The 27,839-nt window shown below is 42.4% G+C and overlaps 1 long non-coding RNA gene across 1 annotated transcript; it reads right to left on the bottom strand.

The window, feature by feature from the left end:
* LOC138580694 (uncharacterized) lies at positions 1-27,791 on the bottom strand. Its single transcript, XR_011304326.1, has 3 exons — positions 27,689-27,791; positions 6,370-6,390; positions 1-192 (listed from the first exon to the last, which is right to left on the bottom strand). It is a non-coding gene; the product is annotated as an uncharacterized lncRNA (long non-coding RNA).
* Positions 27,792-27,839: the final 48 nt, after the last annotated feature.

Genomic DNA, 27,839 nt, shown 5'->3' with positions numbered 1-27,839 from the left:
TTCAATGCTTTACTACTTTATTGGAAGTAACACAAGGAACTGCAGAATCATGATAGATTTCTAGACAGTAACAAGATTTCTCGGTGATTAGAAATGGAGGTCAGTCCCTTGTGTGGAGAAGTCAAAGAGTAGATTATTCAGAATTCAGATCCATGTGGATTCTTTTAAATGGCACCGAGTCCAGTGGTGAATCTGTTGAAACATAGAAAGAAGGGAACAAGTTACTAATACAGATAAGACTGTCACCTTCCATCCTTCACTTAAGAAAGGACCTGAAGCCCCTCCTCTTCAAAGTACATCTCTCACTGATTTCGCCCCTCAGACCTTTCTTCCCCACTGCAGTTAACACAGTCTCATGCTTCCCTTACCCATCCAAACTCCATCGGTAACCCTGTATCCTATATGTATTCTCTGGGTGTGTCTCCTTTCTCCAGTGCTCCATTTCTTCCCAAGCTTATAAATTCCATGCATACAAATCAGTAGGATAGGGTGCATTTGGCATCAAGCATAGCATTGGCAAATGTAGAGCCACCCAACCTTGAGCAAAGCATGTACAGCCATAAAGAAAAGGTTTAACAAAGGGACTAGAGTGGAGTGTGCAGAGTGGAGCTTTCCTAAGAGTACCCCATTATCTGCACTTTAAAGGAAACCAAAACGCGGGTGAGCTTATCATTATGCTTACATAAAACAGATTGGAGCAAACAGATTTTGCCCTCATTAGTAATACCTAAACACGCTTTCACTAGAGCAAACATGAATAATACTGAATTGCCTAATATGGCTGCAGTGTAACTATAAACAACGACTACATTTCATTTTGTGTTACCCAGCAAACACATTTAAAAAAAAAAAAACACAATTTTGGCCGTTCTGAAAACAGGTTTGGATAATATGGTTTTGGGTTACAAAAAATAACAGTTTTATTCATATTCTTTTCGAGAAGCCACAAAATGGGAGCTAAATTAATTTCTTTTGTGTTGTGCACATGGACAACGTTGAGATAATCTGGCTCCTGTCTCAAACCAAATTCTTAATGTAAGTGTGCTGTGCTATTTTCCCTCTGGCTGCTCAATGGTCTCAGGACACAGAACATCACTTTCAAATTGCTCAAGAGTCTTACTTTGTCATGTTTGTTGTGTTGCTCAGTGCAACTACATAAATATAATCAGTGTGCTGGCAAATGTGAACAGAGCTGAAGTGGGGTGATACATGCATTTTAAATTGCAGAATTATTGACCCGAGTGCCCATCTTACTGGATCCTTTCACCCAATCACTTTTCATGTAATGTCGGAGTGCCAAGATAAAGACAAGTATTAGGATATCTTTGGATTGAGATCACAATGTCTGCGATTGTAACTTTCCTACTGAATCCATTTCAATTAAAGGCAAAAAGCCAATCGTTTAAATTCATTGAATATCTCTTCTTTAGAGCAAATTGCCCTCCACTAGACTTTATTTACCCAAGATGGATTTTGCATCATGGTAACAATATGTGTGTTCCTGTAAACCCATATCACTTATTTTGGTTAGGAGACAGCAAAACAGTGGTGCCCTTAAACTAAGGTGTTGAAAATACCTAGTCTCATCTTTTATCTTTTCTCTGCAATAAAGAGTAATGTTAATCAAAAGTTGCTTAATGGATGGTACAGATTATGAGGAAAGGTTATGAACGGTGACACTTTATTATCTGCCATTTATTCGGAGTCTTTAGTCAAAGAATTGTTCAACCCTTTTGATACAATAATATGTACGTCTGTAAAATTGCAATATTGAAGGTGAGAATCTTTAAAAATAGACATTTAGCAATAATAGTCCCCATCTTTAAGAATGGGAATGAAGAACCACCTTCAGCTTACTGACCAATCTCCCTCCTGGACTCCCAGTTTATTATTGTGATATGGCAGTTTTGCGCTATTTGCAAAATTGGGTGGCTAGTGAACATATTCTTGTCAATAGTCAATTGGCGTTCCAGGAGGGAGTGCGTATGAATGATCAGGGGTTCAATTTATAAATAATTGCTGGCAACTCAATTTACCTGGAAACTGTTGTCTTCTCTATGGCCTTCATGGACCTGAGCACTGCCTTTGGTCAAGTTAATAGGTCAATAGGCAGTGTCTCAGGAAAATGAATTGCCCAACTGAATTCATACATGTCCTTTCTTCTCTCCAAACACATATTTCCACATGTATTTGTTTTGGTTTTGATGGACACTGTACACCAATGTTCCCAGTGAAGACTGGAGTATGCCAGGGCTGTGTCCTCACACCTCTGACTTTTTTCCCCTCTATGTTAATCGCCTTACCGGTTACTTAAATAATTATAATGCAGAAACCCCTCATTTTGGTTCAGGACTTTCTCCCGTCTTAGCATATGAAATATGCGGATGACACCGCACTGCTGGCAAGGACTGTGTGTTCACTCCAAAAACTGCTGGATGCCTATGATAACGTTATGACAGATTTAGACTTGTTGACCAACATGTCCAGTTTTGCAATATTAGCTAAATCATGCATCATCCCAGATATGAAACCCTTTGGCCCTCATTACGACCCAGGCGTTGGACCATGGTGCTAATAGCACCATGGTCCATGCCGGTAACTTACCAACTCCGCCATGGCGGAATGGTGAATTACCGCCCCATTACGAGGTTGGCGGGGCGGTACTTCCCCTTGCCGCCATGGCCCTTCCCCATTCCCATTTTTGCCCCATAGGGCTCAATGGGAATGGGGAAGGCGCTAAGTACGGTGCCGCAAATTGCTAAAAGCAGGCGTTAAAGTGCCACCCGCAAAGGGACCTCGTAATCAGGCATTAAGGGTTTAACGGCGCTGCCATCTTTTACGGCGCCGTTAACCCCTTAACGCCTGGGTTGTAATGAGGGCCTTTGTCTCGGTGAGTGGCCACTGGTTTGTGTCCAGGGCCAGCACATTCAGGTGCAGGTGCTGGGAGTTGGCATTTAAAGCACCTCACTCTCCGCAGACACTGTAATAAATTCAAATGCTGCTATCCCTGACCCAGATTAAATAGAGCAAGTACAGTATGTATTCTGACATACCTTGTAATGTGTGTAGTATAACAATTGAAGAAACTGAAATGCATCTGCAAAATTCTATATTTCACAAAAAACATTAAACAGTCACCACATAAGTAATAACTTAACACTCAAAGTATTTTTAGGGTTCACCCTACTGATGAGGTTCACATCAGGTTAGAACCCTGATTCCCCATATTTATCAAAAGCCGCTGTATCCATAGAGCGTGACTGGCGCCTGAATGCTCATCTGGTTCAGAGGATGCTTATACCAACTCCCCTTCACAGTATACATGGGATTAGGGCCAGCACACAGACGCATACTAAGGATTATCTAACACGTGGGTCCTGAAGCTAACGTGTTACTTCAGAATAATCTGATAAAAATTAGGCTTTCTAAGACTATACTAAACACATGTCACAATCAGCAGACAAAAATGCTCTGAAAATTAAAAAGCTCAGAAAATCTGCTGACAGGAACATGATATGATATGGCATTTATAGCGCGCCTATGCATAAGTGTTTCAAGGCGCGACGAGGCAAGGGAGGGGAACAGAGGGTAGACAGACAGCGATCTTACTAGGCAAGGTGACATAGAGATTGCGCAAGTGCGGGGGGAGGAGGCAGTACATAGGATAAACAGTAAATAAAAAAAATAAAAAATGAGAAGGGCGGCCAGCTGGTGGCAGGTGCAAGGGTAAGTGCAGAGATCAGGTGTCAAGAGCTGGAAAGGGTCTGTAGGGATACAGACACAGCCCCAGACTGCAAGGGTTGCCAGGGGGGCAGTGCAGGTGTGCAACTGGTGTGGAGGGGAACTGGGCCCAATAACAGAGTGTAGCCAGGTGACTAGTGCAGTTTCAGTTTCAGCAGGGGAGAGGAGGAGAGAAAGCCATGTCAGCGAAAGAGCACACTCTCATAAACTAAGACAAATAATTCCAGAGATGTCTCAAGGCAAGGGCAATAAAGGCAAATATGCCACCCACCCCCCGTCCCTCCCCCCAAATTAGCAGCTGTCCAGTTTCCCAAAGTAGTGTTGCCTGACTTCAGTAGCTTGCACTGGAGCCAGGCTGGAGACTCAATTCATCAATGTTGTTATAGAGTGCTACTAAAAGTGCATTAGGTTGTCTTTTACAAATATTATTTTGTTTCACTTTGCATGGTTGCAAGTCAGTATTCTGTGGCAATTGCTTTCCTAGATTTCAGAATCGCTGATAAATAAATTGCCACATCTCTGCATCCAGTGATTCACAAAAAAAGTCAATTATATTCCCACATGCAATGTGCTGTAAGCAAGAAGGGACCAACATGGACCACCAACATGGACCAGCCTTTTTTGGTGCAGAGACTATCACACCCAGAGAATGTTACCATATAATTTACTGTGGAATTGGTTTTGAATCCAATACAGTTATTTATATTTTTATTTAAGGCATTTCCCTAAAGACTTTGTGCATCTATCGATTTCAATTTGCATGCAAGGTCTGAGGCCTTTAAAAATCCGGGTATGCCAAATCTGGATTTTGCACTATTGTGCACTGGAATATAGCCACAAAAACGAGCTATTTGTATATGCCTAGAGCTCAACCTTTGTGGGTTGTTAGGACAATCAAAAGAAATGAAGATGGTAATCGAACTTAACATTTCATCTGAGAATCATGCGATTGAATGAATATTTCTAATGATGCAATTCGGGTCTCGAGTTCAGGTGCAAACATTCAAAAGTAATTTTGTCTTTTTCCTCCTTTTCTGATTCACTTCATTTAACGGTCTCCAACTGTCTCTCTGCTATTCTACTTTGGAAGTCCTCTCACTTCCTCCACCTTAACCCTTCTAAACCCGGAGTTCCTCATCTTTCCTACAACTTCCATTTCTGCACTCCTGCTTCCCTTTTCTTTTTTCCAGCGTTCAACACCTCGCTCTCATTTTCCCTTCACATTTCCAACACTGCCTGCTCTTTCCACTATGCTTCTCCCGTAAAGACTACTGTTCACCCCTCCTACTTGGTGTACTTGCTCCCCTCCACTCTGTCTATTAACATCTGTCTGTCTACTCTTTTCTCTCCCCCCTCGCACCTCCATCTCTTCGTCCTGTCTTGCTATCCCTCTTCTTACTTTTGACCATCATATTCTTTTCCACTTCTTCTCAATTGTCTTTAAATGCATCCATGGTCTCGCCCTTCTCTTTCTTTCCTCACAGATATGTCTCAGCCTTCCCCCTGCACGCTGCGTTCCCAGAATCAGTTTTGACTCTCCGTCCCTAACCCTATATGTGCCTCCTCACGGTTCCCTTCCTTTGCATTTCTTGTTCTCAAGCACTGAAATTCTTTGATTCTTCCACGTCTTTACACATTTTCCAATTTAACCTCAAAGTTCACCTTCTCCCTGGCCTCTCCAAGCTGATTACTTCCAATGGATTAAACAATTTGATTTTACCGTTTTTTTTTTTTTATAACGTGTTTTTTTTTTAAATAATCCCATTATGGGCTTGGCAAAAGGTCTAAAGAAATCAAATAGGAATATTTTAGATCAGGGGTCTGCAAACTGGAACTATGTTTTGGACTAAGAATGTTATGATCCCACACCATTAACTATGCAGGCTGCGTTTTAGGGGAGTACAGTCCAAAACATCTGGAGAGCAAAAGGTTAAAGAGCACTGTTTTAGAACAACTGAATGTTGCTAACCTGTCACAGATCAGGCTGGGCCCCTCTCTGACCACATTTCACATTTGTTATCCACTCTGTTGCATTCATTTCTAAATCAATCTTTAAACATATTGGAGGTCATTACAACCCCGGCATTAAGGGTTAACGACGGCGTTAACCCTTAACACCGGATTCCCACTTTAACGCCTGCTTTTGGCAGGCGTTAAAGTCCATGGCGCTAACCCGACATGGTGCTAATTACGGCGCCGTAATTTACGGCGCCGTAATTAGCGCCTTCCCCACTCCCATTATACCCTATGAGGCAAAAATGGGAATGGGGAAGGGTAAAATGGGAAATGGGGATTTACCACCCCACTCACCTTGGAATGGGGCGGTAAATCCACCATCCACCATGGTGTAAATGTAGTTTACACCATGGTGGTAAAGTTGGTGCACTTAGCACCAAGGTTGTAATGACCTCCATTGTTGCTTGTTAGAGTGCTGATCACCAGGGCTGTGATTAAGTACTATTGTAGAATTAACAAGAATGTGCCTGTTCATTAACAAATGATGCAAAGTGGCATTGGGATGACGAGTTCAGTAATATGTTCATGCTCCTTCATTTGAGTGCTAACTTGTCAGAAGGTACAACATGATGTATGTGGAAAGAGACACAAATAATAACACAATTATCTTACCAGCATTCAACCTTAGAGGAGCTGTGAAAGAAAATAAGAACAGTTATTATAACCTAAAAGTGTAATTATAAACGCTATATTCTGTCTAGAAATATCTTGTGTGGGTGATAGATGGGGCTGGGTTTACATAGGTAGAGATGGCGAGCCCACTCCCATTTCATGCTGAGAACCTGAGAGGAGACGAGACTAAGTAAACATTTAACCAAGACATGAAGTAGAGGTTTCCAGTGCTTATTCAACCCAACTATCTCTGGAATGGCTGTATCATCTCCTAAGGAATACATTGGGATATGTATGTCCTGCCGCCATTGTGTTAATTTAAGCACTGGATTTACTGCATCCCATTACACAAATAAATTATGACAACCAGAAGGGGCAACTTGATAACTGGGATATGTTGGTTCATTCTCTCTCTCTCTCTCTCTCTCTCTCTCTCTCTCTCTCTCTCTCTCTCTATATATATATATATATATACATATATATATATATATTCACTGAAAAGACTTTGTTAAAGGGACATTATGGTTGAGTTGCACCAATAAAAACCTATGCATTCAGTGAAAAAGCGTTTTTAAAGGCACATTGTGGTTACAAGTAAAACCAAAAACTCCCAGAAACTCTCCAGTTATGGTAAGCTAAGCAACCATAACTTGTGCCACCACCGTGCGCTGCTAAGACTAACACTGAGGACATCAAAGTAGTAGGCTGTCTTCCTCCACCTCATTTTCCTCAACCAATACTGTAACCACACAGCCTACTTCTGTGGGACACAAAATCCCACCAGCTACCTTGCAAGCAATACAAGAGGCAGTTGATCCATATCTTTCAAAGACAAGTTGTCTGTATATACTGCAATGCACCACTCCACAGGGGGAGCCATTTTGAAGTGCTTTTGAAGCAATCAAGAAGCATGACAAACACTGCCCCTGAGCTTAGATGTAGAACATGTGCAACATCTTCCCCTGTACATCTGCCCCTCCAAATAAATGCTTGGCGCCTCTACCCTCACTTGCCTCTCCTGCAAAAAAAAAAAAAAATGTCCTTTAGGAACCACCTTTTGCAGTAAAAAAAATGGAACAAAAAAAATCTTATAGAGTCCATCTACTTTACATTTCTCGGTAAAGTACATAGGGCCTCATTACAACTCAGGCGTTAAGGGTTAACGCCACCGTTAACCCTTAACGCCTGATTCTGATTTTAACGCCTGCTTTTAGCAGGCGTTAAAATCCATGGCGCTAACCTGCCATGGTGCTAATTACGCCGCCGTAATTTACGGCGGCGTAATTAGCGCCTTCCCCACTCCCATTATGCCCTATGGGGCAAAAATGGGAATGGGGAAGGGAAAATGGGAAATGGGGATTTACCGCCCCACTCACCTTGGAATGGGGCGGTAAATCCGCCATCCACCATGGTGTAAACTCCGTTTACACCATGGTGGTAAAGTTGGTGCACTTAGCACCAAGGATGTAATGAGGCCCATAGACTCAATAAGATTTTCCAAAATATGTATTTGCATTTGTAGTTATGCTAATGGCAATAGTGTGATGCTCATCTCCATTTCAGGGAAGTTATATGACTATTTGTTGTATGTACATTTTGACACTTTTCAAAAAATAAAACATGGACGAATTTGCAGCAAACACGTGCAAGGAGCATTGGCAAGGACCCAAAAACATGCTTTTGCAAATGTGTCTGTGTTTTGTTTTTTGAAAAGTGTCATAATGCAGGTACAAAAATTAGTGATATACCTTTGGTGACTGAGGTATAGCCTGTGGCCATGGGCAGTGGCCAGATCATCCGGCAACGTCCCGGACAATCTGGCTACTGGCCATGACGGACAGGCAATGGGTTAAAGTGTGCATGGCCACCAGGGACTGGCTATGTGGTCACATTTTAGAAAGACATCTGGGACATGATTGTGGTATCCTCCAACCACGGTGGGCCCTTTTTCGGTGGACACAACTGTGCATTTATCTGCAGTGCAGTGTTTGAACTCCTATTGTTGACTCTCACAAGGATCCTGAGGCCAAAGGAGGAGACAGAATTTCACTGCTCATCTTTTGCAACTGGGAGTTCTTCGCCCATTCTGTACTATATATTTACGGGACTCAGGCTCAGAAGGTGTGAGCTCGATCACATGTAGTGGTGGTGAGTGCATTCTAAATAGGTTTTTCTGCTGCCAGCGCAGAGAAAACATCAACATATGCTTCCGACATTTCCAAGAAGACGATATAAAAATTGTGCTTAACACTGCAATCACCTATGAAACCCATCCCTGGGACCGTGGTTTGACAAACACATTGTGGGACATGAATTAGCTAACAGAATAATGCTAGGTCTACAAGACACAGTGCCCCAAAAGGTCTCTGCAAATCACAACGATCTGTAACCATTGATGTGAACGAGTTGCGTGATACAACTCCAACTGTGGTAATACAGTGCAAAAGGAAGGGGGTGGTGTATTAATAGCTCTATTAATTTAGCATTCTGCTGAAACCCTTTGGTCTGTGGGTCCTAAATTATTACCATGTTTGCCCTCGTTTTTGAAGAGTTGAAGGAAAAATGCTTCACACCACTTGATATGTGAAGTCACAACACAGCAAAGATCTCATTTACACACATGGTTGTAATGATGATAAATGAACAGCAAAGTTGAGCAACGTGTGTTTCCCTCCACAACATAAATAAAGGCAAACAGCTTCAAGCCATACTCATGTCATACACCCACGATATAATGGGAATCATACCCAGAATTACTGGTAGAGTAAGAAGCCTCCAAATGCCATGTTTGCAATTCACACTCATTGCCATGTATTTACACTCTGCATTCCAAATGGCAGAGGGCATTCAGATTTGGTGTCAAGATACTATGGGCAACCTAAATCCGCTACTGCATCATCCCCACTGATTCCAACACAGCCACATCTGCTACTAAGAATAAAACCATTACCAACTCCTCTGTTTTTTTTCCTTCCCGCATAACAATGAGATAAGTAGGCCAGGACAGCACATGCCCATCACTAAGGAATCGCTGTCAATGTTAACCTGCATCACTGGGTTAGGGAACTCTCAATACTAGCAATCTACCACTATAAATGTACTCCCAAATCTAGATATAACAAACCATCTACGTCTGTTATATCATTGAAACCCACTAAACTACTACATTGTCAATCCTAGGCTTCTCTCCCACTAAACAGAATTCTGAAATCTAGGGGTAACATCCATCTCTGTTTAGTATATGATGAAACATACTGCATGGTGAAACCTAGACCTCTCTCCCACTATACAGAATTCTCAAATATAGGGTAACCTCCATCTCTGTTTAGTATATGTTGAAACCTACTGTTGTGAAACCTCAGCCTCTCTCCCACTATACAGGACTCTCACATCTAGGGCTAGCCTCCATCTTGTTTGAGTATATGGTGAAACCTACTGCATTGCATTGTGAAACCTAGGCCTCTCTCCCACTGTATAGGACTCTCAAACCTTAGGGTATCCTACATCTCTGTTTAGTATTCAGTGAACCTACTGCATGTGAAACCTAGGCCTCTCCCCCACTATACAGGATTCTCAAATCTAGGGGTAACCTCCATCGTTGTTTAGTATATGGTGAAACCTTCTGCATTGTAAAATGTAGGCCTCTCTCCCACTATACAGGAATCTCAAATCTAGGGGCAGCCTCCAATTTTATTTGGTATATGGTTGTTCCTACTGCATTGTGAAACCTGGGCCTCTCTCACGCTGCATGGGATTCTAGGGTCTGCGGGTGGCCTCCATCTTTCTTTGTTTACTGTATGGTGAGACCTACTGTATTGTGAAACCTAGGCTTCACTCTCAAAAGTAGGCCTCCTTCCTCTGCGGCACTGGACAAAGCTCACCCCCACCCGCACAATTTCGTATCTTATGGTACTTATATCTCACACCACCAGTGTACACATAAGCCGCAGGCACGGCCAAGCATCCATGCACGATAGAATGCTGCTATGACTAAGCACATCCAGTCTAGAATCACATATAGCCGTCCAGACTGAAACACCTGACATACCTCAAAACCTCTGCCACTTGCATACAGCGACGACCACCCAAAAGGAACTCTGTACAGCTGGCTACACGTTGACTCTCTCAACAATAGCAATCTATCACAAACATTAAACAGTGCCCACCCACGTGCCAGACTTCTCCTCGGGCTGCTTAGTCGAGCCTTGCCAGCCACCCACATCCTACACCGGCAACATGCACACATGCATCTCCTAAGCTAAACTCCTTCGAATTTTCCACCACATCGACTACAGTCACCAAGGGTGTTCCAACCAGAAAAAAGCGCATTGAGGCCACACAAGTGGGGAAAAAGTGCTATATAAATAACCAAATACAATGCAATAATACAATACAATAACCATCACCGCTACTTCAACATATACATCCATACCCAGCCATGCAGCAAAGCCATGGCAGTTGGACCCAAATGGACCGCGTGTAGCTCCTGCACAGCAAAGTTCGCCAGAGCAAGAGAAAGCCTCAACGCCACTAATCAGTGAGCCAGGTGAATCGTGCAAGCATCTTGCACAGCTATTCTCGCCAGATGCAAACTCCAGCTCTCACTGAGAGCTGATTAAGGACAGTGCACAGCAGCCCCCACCACATTTAGGTTTGACCGTCAGTACAATCCATAGCTTGAAGAAGACAGTGACTTCCTGCAGGATCTCTACAGTCTGGGATTTAAAGTCTCCATCCGGACCCAATAGGGAACTCCATAACTCCAGCACAGCGGAAGACCAGCAGTGAAAAAGTCGATCTTTCGTCGAAATTAGCCAGGGCCCAATTTCAAAATTGTCATTTGATCTGAGTGTAGATATCCAAGTATAAACAGATTTAGCTAGTAGGCACTTTGCACTTTCCAAAAGGCACCCATCACTTTACTCAAGGGCCTCAGCAAAGGTCAGCATCAGGCCTAGTATCTGTAGCTATACATTTTAAAGCGCTGACACACTCCTACTCTTAGGACCGTGCAATAAACAACATAATCACGAGCAATGTGGGGTCGGGCAATGGATAACACACGGCCCACATGGGCAATTACATTATCCCATGTGCTTTTCTGTTTTTTAGGAAAAGTAAGCACTGAATTGTTCATGTATTGTTAGTATGATATGTATTGTATGTATTGTAAAGAATGTATGCCTCTTTATTGTTATGAATGTTTGACATGACAGCACAGTTTGAGAGGTTACTATGTGCTTGATTACTCTTGATTATGTCTAGCATTCACATTTGATCGATGTTTAAATATTGCACTTGCACTTTGATGAGAATAAAGTTATAAAAATCCATCTTAGTCTTTTTCTCCTCGGGGAAACTCATGCATTGTCTAGGCAGGCCATATATAGGCCAACACGTACAAGTAGTGCCAGTTCTTTGGGGCACCTCATAAGTCCAACTTGATCACTAGCATCACTAATTCTACCCATACAGTTTCTCTGTTTGTATCTCTACAAGTATCCCTGTCCTATATGGGAATACAGGGACTCCTAGAGTGCCATGGCAGTCTAGGATGCGGTTTCAAACAGTCAATTTGGAGAAGTGGGGGACAGATTGGAGTTACAAAGTAACTGTCTATAGATGAATAGGCAAGGAGACTGGTGTGCTGTCCAAGGCATGATAAAGCTCGCTGCTGAATCTTTCTTCAAAGCTGTTCATGAGATGCACACACCCTATATGTGAGCCATTGTATCCAAAATAACCATTTGGAAATAGTCAACTGGAATTCCTAAAAGGTCAACCTGACTTCAGGTGAAAGATATGAGACAGCAGAGGCTAATTAGAGTGATGATTTTGCCTCAAATGGTTGATTTTTCTAGATTGAAAATTATATGATTGCAAATAAGATCTTAAACATGCAATGGATTAACAATTAAATAATCTAAGACTCAACAGATAGAAATATATGCCAAAAGCAATTAAAACCCAAAATGGTTTATTCACAGATATACACATTGTAAAATAAAGTTGTTTTAAAGACTATGTGGACAGATGTGAATATTAAATAATACAACCGTTTTCAAATGTAACAGAACAGTGTGCACTTCTTTTGCTGAATTGTGAAACATTTGAGTTGTTTGTAGCAGGCATAGTGGAAATAAAATACGTCCAATTAAGAGTCAATAAAGCTTATTTGTAGAGGTGCGCCAACCTGATTGCAAGTGTCGCAGTGAGATATGGAATGGCGTATGGGGTTTTCACTTTTATACATTTTGTGAGGTTTACTGCAAAACGTTGCAAATTTCAAGGAGCTGTGCGAAGTTAGGAATTACTACAGAAAAACATGCTTCTATGCATATCATACATGCAATATGCTTTATGTGCATGCACATGAACATTTTTATTATTTATATGATATTTATGTTATGAAGTGATATTATATGTTTGGAAATGCATTCATTCTATGTATGCATGGTGTACTTATATATACTATAAATTAATGCATGATAATATTGCAATACATATGACAATGTTGATTTATAATGTATTCATTTTAGATGAAATATCATTTGCGTGAAATGCATAATTGATTTTCTTCATCCTTGAAAGCTGCCTTTATTGTTTTGATAAAGTTATGTGTAAAATAGCACTGCCCTATAAGACAAATACCTTTTTTACAGGAGAAAACACATGTATTTGTGCTCATTTTCATAGCATGCACTGGTTATTAGCTATGAACTGAAGGTGAGCATCTGGGGATGGCTACAGGACGGTGGCACTGGTGTGGCATGCAGCATGTGTGGGTTACTTCAAAGTGCCCATTCTACCCTAGAATTTCAGGTAGGACAGTTTTATCCTGATTTTCATAGCCCACCGTTACATGAATGGTGTGTGCTGTGTGTGTGTGTGTGTGTGTGTGTACCCGCGCCACGACCATGCACTACTAAGACTAACACCCAGATCATCAAAGATTACATCACAAATATCATTGATGACATACCTGATGACATCACATATGTGGGCCACTTCTTTGGGTTCACTGACATGTCTGGCCAGTTGCTTTTGTTCAATGACAGTAAGAATTGTATATTTGTAGATACTTTATATGATACTTTATATCTAAATGTTAACCTTGTCATATGTTGTTAAGGTACTTTCTTTAGGATATGGCCTGAGCTCATGGTACGCAATTTGTATATATGACAATAGGCTCTAATCGTTTTGTCCTTTTCTACATTTTCTAGTGATGTTCTTCCTTTCCTCCTTACTGGAATGTACCTGTATGTGCATCAGATTCCTAGTCATTGTGGTTTTTGAAATGCATTTCTTGTAGTAGCACATGTGTGTAGTAAGTCTTGTGTTGTTATTGTATTTAGGCGTGCATTCAACTGTGCATTCGCCAATATGTTGTACTGCTTTTTAATGTGTTTGGTTAAAATCAAATGTATATGTGCCTACAAGTTGTTAACTGATCTGTATATCTGGGCATTTGCAATGTGCTCTATGATTTCTGTCTGCTTGGCTGCCTGATGCGATTCTACTGTTGCATAGTGCATGACTCTCTTCCATGGTATCCTCTGGCTCCCTCCATCCCCTCCTCCTCTTCTCTCCCCCATGGCTCTTTCCATCTCCCCTATATTTTCTAACCACTTCTCCATCACATATCCTCCCTCTCTCACTAAGTCTGGAAGGAAGAAAATAAAAAAGGCATTCCTGAGTTCCAACCGAGGTCTGCCCATCGCAGACACCTACATCAATTTCTCCTCCAGACAGACTATCACTGGCATTCTCTTTGCCATTCCTTCCTTTAACCAATGGACCCCCCACCCATATGGTCTCTGTCCTCTCCCCTTTCTCCTCCTCTCCCATTACTGGTGGCACAGATGGGAAGTGCGATTGGCGCACTTTGCATCTTCCAAATGCACCGTTAATGTCTATCATAATGGCACTATCATGGTTCAGGGCTCTCAGCCAAACCTCTGCCTTCTTGACAGGTGCCTCCCTTCTCTCTTGAACCTCCCTACCTCTCCTCAAACCCCATCTTCCTGCATCCCCTTCTCCCTCCCACCAGTGGTGGCCCCCCTACCCCTGGGTGCCCCCTCGCAAATCTTTTAAAGGGGCCACCAACTTTACTTAGCCAGCCTCAATTCTCACTCTGCCATCAAATACTCCTCTGACATCTTTCACCTCCTTGAAGACATTGACCTTGATGTCCTTGCTCTCACTGAGAGGTGGTTCAAAGCCAGCTCAGTCACTGCTTTTGACACACTTCTACCTGAAGGCTACAAGATCCTGTTCAATCCCAGGCCCTCACAAGCTGGTGGTGGAGTGGCTCTGATCTTCCCTGAGTGGGTTCCTGCCTCCATCTTCCACACTCAAAACTATTAATCCTTTGAAAGACTAGTCAACAGGCTGTCTATCTCACCTACCTTCTCTCTTACTCCCGCTACTATCTACAGACCCCCCGGACCGACCTCCTTCTTCCTCTCAGAATGGGCTGACCTATCTTCCTCTCTTCTTGCCTCTGCCCCTAAGCGTATCTTCCTTGGTGACTTCAACCTACATCTGACTCTCTCGATGGGGCCACAGTTCTCTTCCACAGCCTTTGCAACACTCTTTCCCTCTATATCCTTCCTACTGGCCCAACCCACTCGTCCGGACACACCCTTGATACTCTCATCCCAACAGATAGCCCTCTCTCTTACCCACTAATTACCCCTCTCTCAAGGTCTGACCACTCTCTCCTCTCTTCTCACCTTGACATTCTCTGTCCCCTGATGCCTTCGACTGCACTACCAGTCTCCTTCCCCGTCATTCAACCAATGAAACGTGTGTCAGTTGCTGCATTTGCCTCTTCCTTCATCCCTCCTCCTCCCCTCTCCCTCAGACTCTGTACTTGCTACCCTGCCCTCTCTGTCTCCAACACCCTGGACATCCTTGCCCCTGTCATGAGGATCCACATGAAGCCTGCCTCCAATTGGAACTCTTGGTAAGACTCTGACTTGGCCGCTTTGAAATGCAAGTTCAAAATTGCATAGTGGAAGTGGCTGACATCTAGCTCATCCTCCGACATACTGGCCTGCCGCCTACTCCAAAGGCAATACAGTCCCTCCATCTGCTCCAATAAGAGGGCTCATGTCCAAGCCTGTATCTCTGAAGCCACCAACAATATGGCTGAACTCTTTAAAATATGCAGGAAACTTGGGAATCCTACTGCAGTCTCCTCTTCCCCTCCCCCTCCAAGGCCCTCTGCTCTACACTGGCCGCCCACTTCTCCTCCAAAACATAGGGTATCCTGTCCTCTCGGTCATCGGCTCTCTCCCTCCACCCCATCATCCTTTCCCTTGCCTCCCTTGGCCCCCACTTAACTCCCCCATATTCTTCTCTTTCTCTCCCATTGCGCCAGATGAGATCTCTAGATTCATCCACTCTATGAAAGTCTCCTCTAAACAGGTGCTCCCCTGCTCCTCCAGAACCATCAAGGACAATATTGCCTTTCTCGCTTCAGCCTTGACGGACCTATGCAACCACTAATTTGCCACTGGCTCTTTTCCCCACCCCTCAAAAACTCTCTTGTGCACCTTCACATAAAAAAAGCTGCCTGCTGACCCTTCTTGCCTGGCTATCACCTTATCTCTATCACCCCTTTCTCGGGCAAACTCATGGAGAAGCTGGCCATCCCCCATCAGACCCTCAATACCGAAATGGCCTGATGCTCCACAATCACCAGTCCAGTTTTAGGGCTGCAAGAGGCATGGAAACTGCTCTCCTGAAAACCCGTAAAGATCTACTTTCCTGCCTGGATGCTTACTATAACCCTGTTCTGATCCTCCTTGATCTCTCTTGTGCCTTTGCCACAGTCAACCACTCCATCCTCATAAACTGTCTCCATGATACCCTTGGCATTATGGACAGGGCACTGGGGTGGCTGATCTCCTTCCTTTCTAACAGACCCTCCCAAGTGCAAATGGGTAATGTTCTCTCCTCCACCACACTCTCTACCTGTGGTGTCCCTCAGGGATCCATTCTATTGCCATAGCTCTTCAACATCTACCTCGTCCCTGTGGCCTACTTGATCTCCACTTTCTCACGTCATTTCCAATGATATGCAGATGACATACAGCTCTCCTTCAAGATGCCAACCACTACCTCCTCCGCTTCCACCTTCATACCTGACTGCCTGACTGCTATTGAGGCATGGTGCTCTGCCAATGATATCTGCCAAAATGCCAGTAAGATGGAGATCCTATTCATTGGGATGCCTGATTCTTGTTTCCCCCACCCTCTCTCTGGCCTGCCTCCTTGGGTCCCATCCCCTCACCCACCTGTGAGGCAAAGAACCTTGGGTTCATCTTTACCTTCTCTCTATCTTTCTCTCAGCACATCACTGACCTTACCAAGAAGTCAAACTTACAACTCCACCTTCTCAAGGGCATTCTACCTTTTCTCAGCTTCCCCCAGAATCTCAGCATCTCCAGAGCCCTGGTTCTCTCTAGGCTTGACTACTGCAACAGCCTCTTCCTCAATCTGCCTCTTTGCTTCCTTTGCCCCCTCCAACTAATCCAGAATAGGACCGCAAGAGGTATCCTTGGCTGCAAGCCCCGGGTCTGCACCTATCTAGCTCTAAAATCTATCAAATGGCTCCCTGTGACCACAAGGATCAAATTCAAGACCCTCTGCTTCATCTACTAGGCTGTCTGGGGCCTGGGACCCCTTTACATCCAGATTGCCCTCCCTAAATACCTCCCGGCCAGAGTCGTTCGGTCCTCTGGCTCCAACACTCTGCAGGACAAATGTTTCTCCAAGCAGAGAGTTGAAACGGCCTCCATTCCCCCCTCTAACTTGAGCCGGATCTTCTTAAGTTCTAAAAAGTTCTCAAGACTTTCCTTTTTTCCTCTTTCTTCCCTCTCCCCCTCTTGCTAACTCTCTCTCTCTCACCACGACTGGAGACTGGTCCCTTCAGAGTTCATACAGGGGCCAGACCAACCCCCACCAGTCCCCCTGCATCCTTCACTAGTACTTGCCGTCAGGCTACCTTTCCCAGGCTAGCCCTACTTGGTCCACCCTGTACACCACACTCATCCTCCCTTCCCCCCTTTTCCCCTGGCACTTAGCACCATGGCCCACCCAGTACTTCTCTTTCCCTTTAACAAAGTTTTTTCACTGAATTTCATAGGTTTTGATTAGTGCAACATAATAATAGCATCCCTTTAACACGGTTGTTTCACTGAATTTAATAGGTTTTTACCAGTGCACCCTAATTTGTTACAACTTCCCAATATCATACTCACCTCAACATAGCAGTATTGTCACCCAATCTAGGACGTTTCAAGTGATAATTGTGCCATGCCCCACCTTCTAGCCACATTCTTAACACTTTTTGCACCATTTCTTCTTCGCCGATGTTCGTGAACATCTGACGTCATCATAGAATTCCCTTACAGCGTCACTTGACTGTATGCACACGTGCAGCAAAATGATGTGTTCGCGAACGGGTCCATGCTTTGCAAACCTTTTGTTTGAAGCTGAAAGTTGGGCCTTCCACTGCTATTAGACCCATTCTTACTCAATTTTACATTTGAAATCCAGGAGAGAACATCTGCTTGGAAGACTTTTAGCACACCTGCTATTTAACTTCAAAAATGGCATCCACCATGGCCATCCCCCCCCCCAGGAGCCTCGACCACCAACACCACCACCACTGCTACCATCTGAGGACCTGGACAAGGGAAAAGGCGCAATGATGCAGAGGAGGATCAAGGAGACCAGGAAGATGAAAAATGCCTACTTTCAGCACCCATAGAGAATCATGGGTGTGGTGGCTCTTTAAGACCATACGAGAGGTATCAAAGGCTTGAGCTAGCCGTGTTGAATGCATTGAGTGTGGAAGTCGCGGACAACGCTGGCAGTACTCTTTTGGTACCACATCCATGCACCAGCTCATACCACCCAGATGCTCCGAGAAAGACGGTTCCTTTCTCAACACACCGCTCTGCAGAGGGAAGCAGTTCCAGAGTGCTTTCAAACAGCACAACAAACAGTGCCACCAACCTTAGATTTAAGGCACACCAACCATCTTCCCCTCTCCACCTGCCCCTTCATATCTGTGGTTGGTGCTCATTCCCTCCCTTCCTCACCCACCTTACCTCCTTGCCTCTCCTACAAAAAAACAAAATATAAATATAAAAGCCAGAAAGACAAAAATGGTTCCTTTAGGACCCACCTTTGACAGTTAAAAAATAGAAATAAAATTACAAATGCCAGCAACTTTTTTCAGCCTGAACAGTCCGCGGATATCATGATAGTCCACGGACAACTGGAAAATTCCAGGCGTGGGGTGCAGGAATTAAAATCACTTGTTTTTTTGTTCAAAAATGGTGGCTCTTAAAATAACATTTTTTTTTCATTTTGCTGAACTTTATTTTTTCTAACTTTCACAAAAACTGTAAATTTATATTCTGTTTTTGTTTTTTATTTACTGCAACTATTAAAAAAATACTTCACTAAAATTGTGTCAGTGCATTTTTGAGATAAAAAAAAGGATTTTCTAAAAATATTTACGCCATCCAACTTGATGTTTTTTATTATCAAAACATGCCATTCCTAAAGCATATAGAAAAGCACATACAGCTTTTTTGACATGCTGTCTAGCTTCTTCCATTTGCGGACACCAAATATTCGGGCATCTCCATATTTCTCTTTGATTGATTTCAGAAAAAATAATCTCTGCAGTTGGAAAAAGTTCCATTACGCTTCTGAACATATATTTCATGGCAAGTTGCAAAAGATCCTGCAGTAACAAAGGGATGTCATTTGGAGGTCACCCAAGGTCACACTTGCGACCCATGAGAACTCCCTTGCTACCCCTGTGGTCCCTCATGCTACCCCCCAAAAAAGAAAATTCTGAAAAAAATATTTTTTTTATTTTTTTATAAATTGAATATCCTGGGCTGTAGCCAATGCCACGTGGCTCTTTGTCTCTAGAGTGGCTGACTTTGTTAAAACAACAGGGGGCTCCACAAGTGTAACACTTTGAGCAGTGACCCAAAATAAGAAAGAATAGGAATATCAAATAATTTGTCTTTCTGGAATTCTATACAACAATTTGCTAGACTCATTAAAGGTTTATTTCAGGCACACTTCAGGGTGTGAGTCACTAAAGTAGTCTGTTCTTAAGCACCTTAATTCACAATGCAGACAGAATCCCCCAAAAAGCATTTGGAGTAGAATAAGCATACATTTCGGACTATGTATTTTGCTTTTCGCAAGTTGCAGTTACAGCATGTTTTTCAGCCGATACATATGGTGATCCATTCTTGTATGAAATGTATATCACGTTACAGGGATATTGTAACCATATGTTTCATAGTGTACTTAGGAACAATGCTATGTTTTGCCACTTCCTGTTTTTTGCAAGGGGCAAAAGCTTGTGTTCAATCTCTCACTGTGATGTCACTTTGCTTTAGGGTCAAATGACATCACGTCCTGTGTTGTCATCAGAGGTCAATGGTCATGTGATGTCACTTCCGCTACCCCTGGCATTTTGGTGACAAGATATCCCTGCAGTCACATAGCCCAAACTGCTGCCTCCACAATTCACAACAATATCTGGATTTTAAAGTGAGCCATACTCTCACAGAATGGTAATACAGTTATCCAGTTTAAGTCACAATCTGCATGACACAAAACGTCCACTTCGCCCAAACCAATAATAGTAGAGATGCCAGGAGATTCAGGATAAACCTATAATGAATGGATCCAAGAATCTCCCACCATCCAAACACTCTGCCTCTTCATAGCCATTGCCATAGTCATCTTCACTACATGCAACTAAGAAAACACTTCCCCCTATTCTCCTGGACATTTCAACTCCTCCTCACGAGGCACAAAACCTGATTGGCTATTCCCCCAATGTCCTCTTTCCATGCCAGACATCCTTAAAAGACCCAGATGGCACATGCATATCCGTGGACTACTCTAGTACAGTGGACTCGGCAGCACCTGCAACACTTTTATTCACATATAAAAACAAATCCATATTTACTTTTTTCCACTCCTCCACACTTTCCATACCCTCTTTCAGCCTCAAACTAACCCTAAATATGTTTCGCAGATTATTTTCTCACTGTGCTATCCGTGGACTATGGCGGCTGTCGGTGGATTCAATATGATCCAATATGGCACCCATTTAAACATATCATGTTTTCAAACAACCAATCAGTGGGCGCATATGATGTCTGTGAACAGAGGTGTCTGCATACTCCGATTCGGGAAATGGGTCCACAGACTGGACCCAGCTATCACACATTTTTATTGAATTATTTGGCAATTTTAATCTAATCGACTGGACTGATTTACACCAAATTTGCAAAAGCACGCTTTCAGGACCAGGACGCCATTTCTGCTGCAATGTTCATGAAAATCTGTCCAGCGGTTTGAGCTGTAGGCGCATGCATGTTTCTTTTTTCATTGTGTCTATGAGGTTTTCAAAAATGTTGGTATCCCCCTATAACTTTGCTCCGCCTGGATAAAACGCACCAAACTTCAGAAATTAATTCTGAGGGGAATTTTTCTTGCAAAATGTGGTGAGGATGCATCTAGGGGGAGCAAAGTTACAAGCCACCCAAAAAGTGCTCTTTCTATGAGTTGGGCAACTTAACCATAACTACAGGGCTGCTACTGCAGGCCTGGTGATACACATACTGCTACCTTCTTGCTGACTATTCAATATCTCAGGTTGTCATGTTTGTAATGACACCAGTATTTATATTGTCCTTTGAAGGCCTAATTTATGAATGCCTTTATTTTATATTTTGCATAGGGCATTGGAGACCTTTTTTCAGAACAAGTGGTGGTATTTTAATTATGGACAATGTTATAGAATGTTATCAATAACTAGATAGGCATCAGTAAAAATATGTTCGTAGAAAATAAAGTCACATTATGGTTAAGTTGCACTAAATCAAATTTTTGAAATTCAGTGAACTTCATTAAAGGGGCATTATGGGAATTATTCTTACGTTGCCCTAATATAAAAATTGAAATTCTGTGAAACAACTTTGTTAAAGGGGCAGTATGGTTACAATGCTTAACCTAAAATCAAAATAGATGTGACAATTTATGGTAAGCTATGCAACCATAATTCGCACAACCACCATGCACCTCTCAGACCACAACAGATGACATCACAAATAACATCATCAATGACTTCACTGATGACATCACATATCCTTGGATGTTTAAGAGGTTTGAGCAGAGGATGTGACCTGGAGGCAATGCATTGGAATCATGACAAACCTATTCTGAAGAAGCTATAGTTGCATGCCATTACAGTGCATATGGGTCAGAAGGATAGCCCAGGGGCAACACGCTTTTCTTGGAAGCAAGACAATGCTGGGCAGTATGGGTTTGAATCCCGCTCCCATTTTTAGAGGATTGCCTCCAATAAAAGAAGCCTATGTGCTTAGGTTACTTTCCTTAGGGTTTGGTCTGTGCATTAGGTGCCTATACATGAAACTTTAAGCAGGCCAGAGGCAGACAATACCATTGTGTATACTTAATATGTATGATGAGTGATTATAATCTTAGTTTCATGGTCTGGTCATAATGTTTATTCCCCCTTACTAGTATAAGTATTCTCTATTTCAACACATGTGTCTAGAAATTCTTGTAATTAGACCGTGACTCTAAGTTTAATATAACTGAAGGTTCTGGTAGGCTTGGAAATATAATTCCGCTGGGAAAGTCTAACATATTAGAAACACTAACTTCTATGTTCCAAGCTGTAGCCATTGCCTATGTTAATGCCTATGTTCATGTGTTATAAGGCTGCATTATTATCAACAGAGCTTCAGTAGACAGTGATCCATGAACTAGTTGATGAGAGGCCTGTATGTGGCTATATGTGACCTTTCATTTGTTAGTTGCAACAGCCTTAACACAATCCACTGAATGACTTTGCATCAAGATTGTTACAGACAAGTCACGTCATCAATGTTGCCATTTGTGATGTCATCTGTGATGTCATGTGTGTTGATCTGAGAAATGATGGTGAGGGCGTGTATGGAGATCTGTAGACGTATCACTGCTGCACCATTTGACGAATCTGTGCAAAACCTTCCAAATCAAAATACAGTGCAGACTCTGAAATGCAACGCAAAGTTACATGCAATTTTTGTAATGGGATTACATCATTATAGGGTGTCCCAATATATTTTAAAAGCCATTTCCTTGCTTGAGAAGGCTTTTCTGTTGCACCTGCGCTAGAACCGCCTGGCATATTTGTGCAAAGTTGTTGCGAGAATAATAACTCTGATCCTGGAAGCATGCTTTCACAAATTGATGTTTGTGAACCGTACTTTCAATTTTTTTCTCCAAAATAGAGAGAAATGTATGATGTACTGTTTAAATAAATAGCTTGCGACCCCATTTGTTTTGGCTTTTTTTCCGTAATTAAGGAATTCATTGGAGTTAAACATATATGGGCTTCATTTACAAAAGCTTTTTACAATGGTGCAATTGCAATGTTAGGTTGCCCTGATAAAAAAGACCTCTGAAATTCCGTGAAAGAACTTTGTTAAAGAGACATTATGGTAAGTTGTCCTAATAGAAACCTGTGAAATTTTGCAAAAATAGTTTTATATATATTGTAGGTTAGGCAATTGATGTTCCATTATTGACAATTAAGTTAGACATCACATAAGAATAATAGTATTTCAAATGTGTATAACTTTGGCACTGGTCGATAAATATTTAGCAAGAAAATATGCACCCACATCTGCACTATTTTGGAAAGCTGTGTAAGGTCGTAAGGAACTTCTAACATAGGAAGAATTGTACAGCTTCCCAAAAATTGCCCTTCCATTTCTTTCATAATAGGCCAATTGTTGCTCTCATGTAGAGCACAAAGGGTGGGCAGATTCACACTAAATCATTCTTCATACCTGATGTCAGGTCTAACTCATGATCCTTTGATGGTCTGAGGCAAATATTCATCGATTTGTGTTGAAATAATTAAATGTTAATTTAAATGTTCAATACTGATTATGCATTTAGCATACCCCCGAATTATTTTAGGGTCAGGATTGATCAATGAAAGGAATGAAAGGAATTTGTCATTGGCCATGGATTTCCACAATGGGATACAGAAACTAGCCAGTCCAGAAGACATTGGGTGTCCTGGGAATGTAAAAGGGCTGTGACCTCATTTTTTGTCCTGGGGGTGGGGGTAGGGCTTCTTTATGACCAGAGATAATTTCTCAGGAACTAATTGGCCAAGGTAACAGACCATGCACATGGACCTCATCTTGTGCCTTGGGGGGCATGATGCTTGGTAAAGACCAGGCCCTTAACAAAATGGTCACTGGATGAGTGCAGGATGATCCATGGCCACTTCAAGTGTATTGGGGAAGCCCGGGTAATGGTAAAAGGGTTTGCCCTGGGCAAAGAGGCTACTTGAAACTACTTGGGCAAACGCCATGCTCTGGACAAAGTGATCACTGGCCACAGCCACGGTCATGTCGAGTTGTCACTTTAGTTGGCTTGCGGAACCGTGCAGCACGCTCTGAGAGATGTTGAGAGGAAAAAAGCTGGCTGCATTCTTACTTTTTCCATGCCCATATTTACCTCAGAAGAGCTGCAACCGCTGCTCGCATGTATCTATTTTGTTTTCCGTTTGTTTAATACAAACATGGAACTTTGAATGTTTGAGATATGTGGAAGCTACACATGTACACTAGATGGAAATATTAGTTTAGAAACATTATAATTCACCAAACCTTGTAAAGGTACAGAATGTAGCGATTTCCCTTCAATGTTGTTTATATTATGGTCAGTAGTGTCCTCACTACAATTGCAGATAAATACACATGGGAGTTTCTATTCAGTGGACACGTTTGGCACCCACCAATGACCTTGACCCGCCTTGCTAACTTGCACCAAATTTTCGTTTTTCAGGTCTGGTGCAGATATGTGGTTGAAGGCCAAGTTTGTTGCTACTCAAAAATGGAATTGCCTTAGGAACTACATGTAATGTTATGTTCGCATTGCTGACAGGTATCAAGTGGAAACCCCTACGTCAGTGACTTAGTACTGCCACGTGTTTCCTGGCAAGCTGTAAAATATGCCTACCATGTGACAGTATCTGAACATATATATATATATATATATATATATATATATATATATATATATATATATATATATATATATATATATATATATAAATACAGATGTTCACCTTCTGCCCAAAGTACTAATGATTTAATGATTTAACATTGTTAAATAATGAATTCTGGAAGAATGCACTGAATTAATTTTGAAAGTTCACAAGGCAAGTTAGGGAAGGGAAAGATCCATTATACTCAGCACATAACACACTAGATAGTAACGTCTCTGGCAGCCATTTGAACGCACATTTCATAAACATGGTGGATCTTAGCGCTGTTAATTACATGATGATTCATAAATACATGAATAACACGTTTTTAAAGGTGTATTGTTTTCATGCCGACATGTTTTAAACCTTACCTTTTCCTTGAAATAAGATGATGTGTTTAGGATTAAATATTAAGATTCAGAACTAGGGTGCATAATGAGAATGCTCCTCCACAATGTGGCTGAAGGTGACCTTCACATGGAATATTATTTTACTCGCATTGTTAACTTTGAAATGTCTATTGTAAATAAGCCCTGGGATTCCTCAAAGGAACCACCCTATTATGAATTGCTTGTCTGCGCGCGGCTTAATCGAATACAAATGTACAGAAATTAATGTATATTCTATATAAAATCAATACAAACATATATGTGTTAAGCATAAAGCACAGCTCGTCACACTTCCACTAGAAACACATCAAGTAACAGAGACAAGCCATGAGAACTTCTGAATCCAAAGCAGAGGCCGGGAGGCCGGGGCAGATAGCTCAGGGGCAATGAGTCTGTCTAGGAAGCAAGACTGTTAGGGAAAATTCTCTGTTAAGGCTAATTTCCCAAACCTAGTGAGTCCCCCAACAGCTTTGCTGGATTTTTGGGGTTTATTTTTTTTCTCCTGCTAAGAGTGAGACTCTTTTTCTCCCACTCTTAGGCATAATTTGAGTATGTCCTTTGACTGTAAATGTGTTTTATGGGCTATGGGGTCTTCTACCCCATAGGGCTTCATGTGTTTTTGGTATGTGTGTTACACAGCACCCTCAGTGCAGTAACATAGGGGTGTCATAGTGACATACCCTCGGACTGACTACTTTCTCCCAAGGCATGTAAAGTCACCATTGGCTTTACTAGTCTCAAATTGTGAACAGAACCAGTACAAACCATCATATGGTGGAAGTACTGGTAGGGGTAATTCGATTGCCCCTGTGTCTGTTTTCCAAGGCGGCACTAACCAGTACCCCCTTGTTGAGTTTCTGGCTGGTGGCAGTGGATACCACGCAAAATATTCCACCAGAATATTTCCTATGGGATTTTCCCATTGATTTTAAACGCACCACTTTTTGGTGCAATGTTAAAGATACTGCCGGGTTATTTATATAATATTTATTCCCCGGTTGGGTCTTTTTGCCAGGACTCAGTTTTAAAACGGCGTTTGTGTTCACCTCTGAACTGTAACCCAAGTCTAGCACTTTGTTCCACTTTTTGGCAGGCTTCTCCACAGAAGCCCTCCAAATGGTGCCACTCTGTCTGGGGTCTACAGCATATGTGGGAGGGGGATTAGGCACCCTGGACTGAGTTGCCTTGGCAACTCAAGTCGCACTCTTGTGTGATTGGCCCTAGCATGTTTGAGTGACAGCTAGGCTGTTGAATGGGGTTTTTCTGCATAAAAGCAGGGCTTTGGGGACTGGAACTTCAGAAGTCACCACAGGACCTAAAGAATCCAAAGAGGGGAGAAGCTGAGCCATCTACAATGACGACACCACTGGTGGAGCCCTGCTGTACAAACTCACCACTTCCCCGACGGCAGAGGAGATCTTCTTCCAGGAGAGTCTTCTTCCCTATGAGCTGGTGGGACCAACCAGTTTGCCTTTTTCACCTTCCTGGAACGTCTCATGGTCGAGTCGCCCGTGCCAAGAGTCCCGGTGGCCGGATATTCACATTTCACCACTACTGTGAATAAAAGGGTTGTACCTTTAATCGGGAACTCCGCGGCTGGTTTCTTTCCTGGCAGTGCAACGACCTCCAGCTTTCCTCCTCGTCGAGATCATCTCTTCCCCTGGATGAAGCCACCACTTGCACCCGCTGCCAGGAACAACTGTCCCCGCTGGAGCTTTCTCACCATTTCAGGTACTGAGTCATGCCTGGTCTCCCTTGCAACAGATCGTCCAAGGTGTCCTGTAAATCCTTGACTTTCTAACTGGGTTGACCCCAGACCTGCTAACTTTGCCTTTCTGAACTGATCCAACCTCTTTTTGACTTTTCTGCAAAGACTTTGAGTGAATTTCCACTGTGTGATCTTGGGCACATTCCGCCTTGCTCTCTGCAAGAGTGGGCCTGGCCCATGAACTTTTTGCTCTACAGTAGACCCTGCCTTTCTTGACTTGCTGTGGTTTCTTAAAAGTGTTGGTACTGTGTTATGTTCCTACTCTGCCTTTTCTCTCCCTTTTTAAACAAATTATTGCAGTGCCATCTACGGTAACGCGCTCAGCTCTGTTTTGCTAAATAAGTGGTGTCTTAACCTAGACTTGTCGAAAAATTAACTAGGGAGGTGTATATACTTATAGTGACTGTGTTTGAACTTGCTTGATACATTAGTGCCAGTGTATTTTCATAAGTGTGTTTTTAAATAAATAATTATATACTTTTATACCAAAGCTCTGGTCAGTGTTTGCTTGTTCTACTGTATTTGTAGCCCTATTGTGTATACTCTATATACTGTCTAACTCTTCTTGAGAGAAGTTTGACTGCTCAGCCACAGCTACCAGGTAAATCTGGGTGGTGCAGACTGCTACCAATTGGGTTTACTGCTTACTCCTGTAGTCTTTAACTTTTTGCAGTGGTCCCTAAGAGAACTGCACAGGTTTCTGCCTAACAAAGACCACATAGCAACACAGGTTGAAATCCCAGGCTCGGCCTAAAAACTGATCATTGATATTAAGCGTGTGTTAAAAGAACAATCATTTTTAAAAAAATAACAATTATACAGCTTGTGTTCAATACTCAATGGTTTGCACGTGTAAATGCATGCCATGGTGACATAGCCCACCAATGCTAGGATGGTGTTATTGTGGATATATTCATACATAAATCCTGCCTCCCCTCTTCAGAACAATAGCAACAACCATGAGCCAAGACCTCAAAAAGGATATGGAACATTTAAGTGTGAGTTATAAAAGCTTGTGCTTACCGGAATAACGGGCTATAGGTGGGATGAGAAAATGATGACAGAGGTAAGTAAACAAGTGCAATATTTAAAATGTGCAATAGAAAACCAAACATTTGGAAAACGTATAAATCAGTTACCCATTTCAAATGAAATATAGACATGCTGCCATTCA

This window comes from Ambystoma mexicanum, chromosome 3p (assembly GCF_040938575.1).
Source record: "Ambystoma mexicanum isolate Mex_15411 chromosome 3p, UKY_AmexF1_1, whole genome shotgun sequence".
NCBI classification, from domain to species: domain Eukaryota; kingdom Metazoa; phylum Chordata; class Amphibia; order Caudata; family Ambystomatidae; genus Ambystoma; species Ambystoma mexicanum.
Note: the sequence above shows the minus strand (reverse complement) of the source record. Positions and strands in the feature narration are given on the sequence as shown.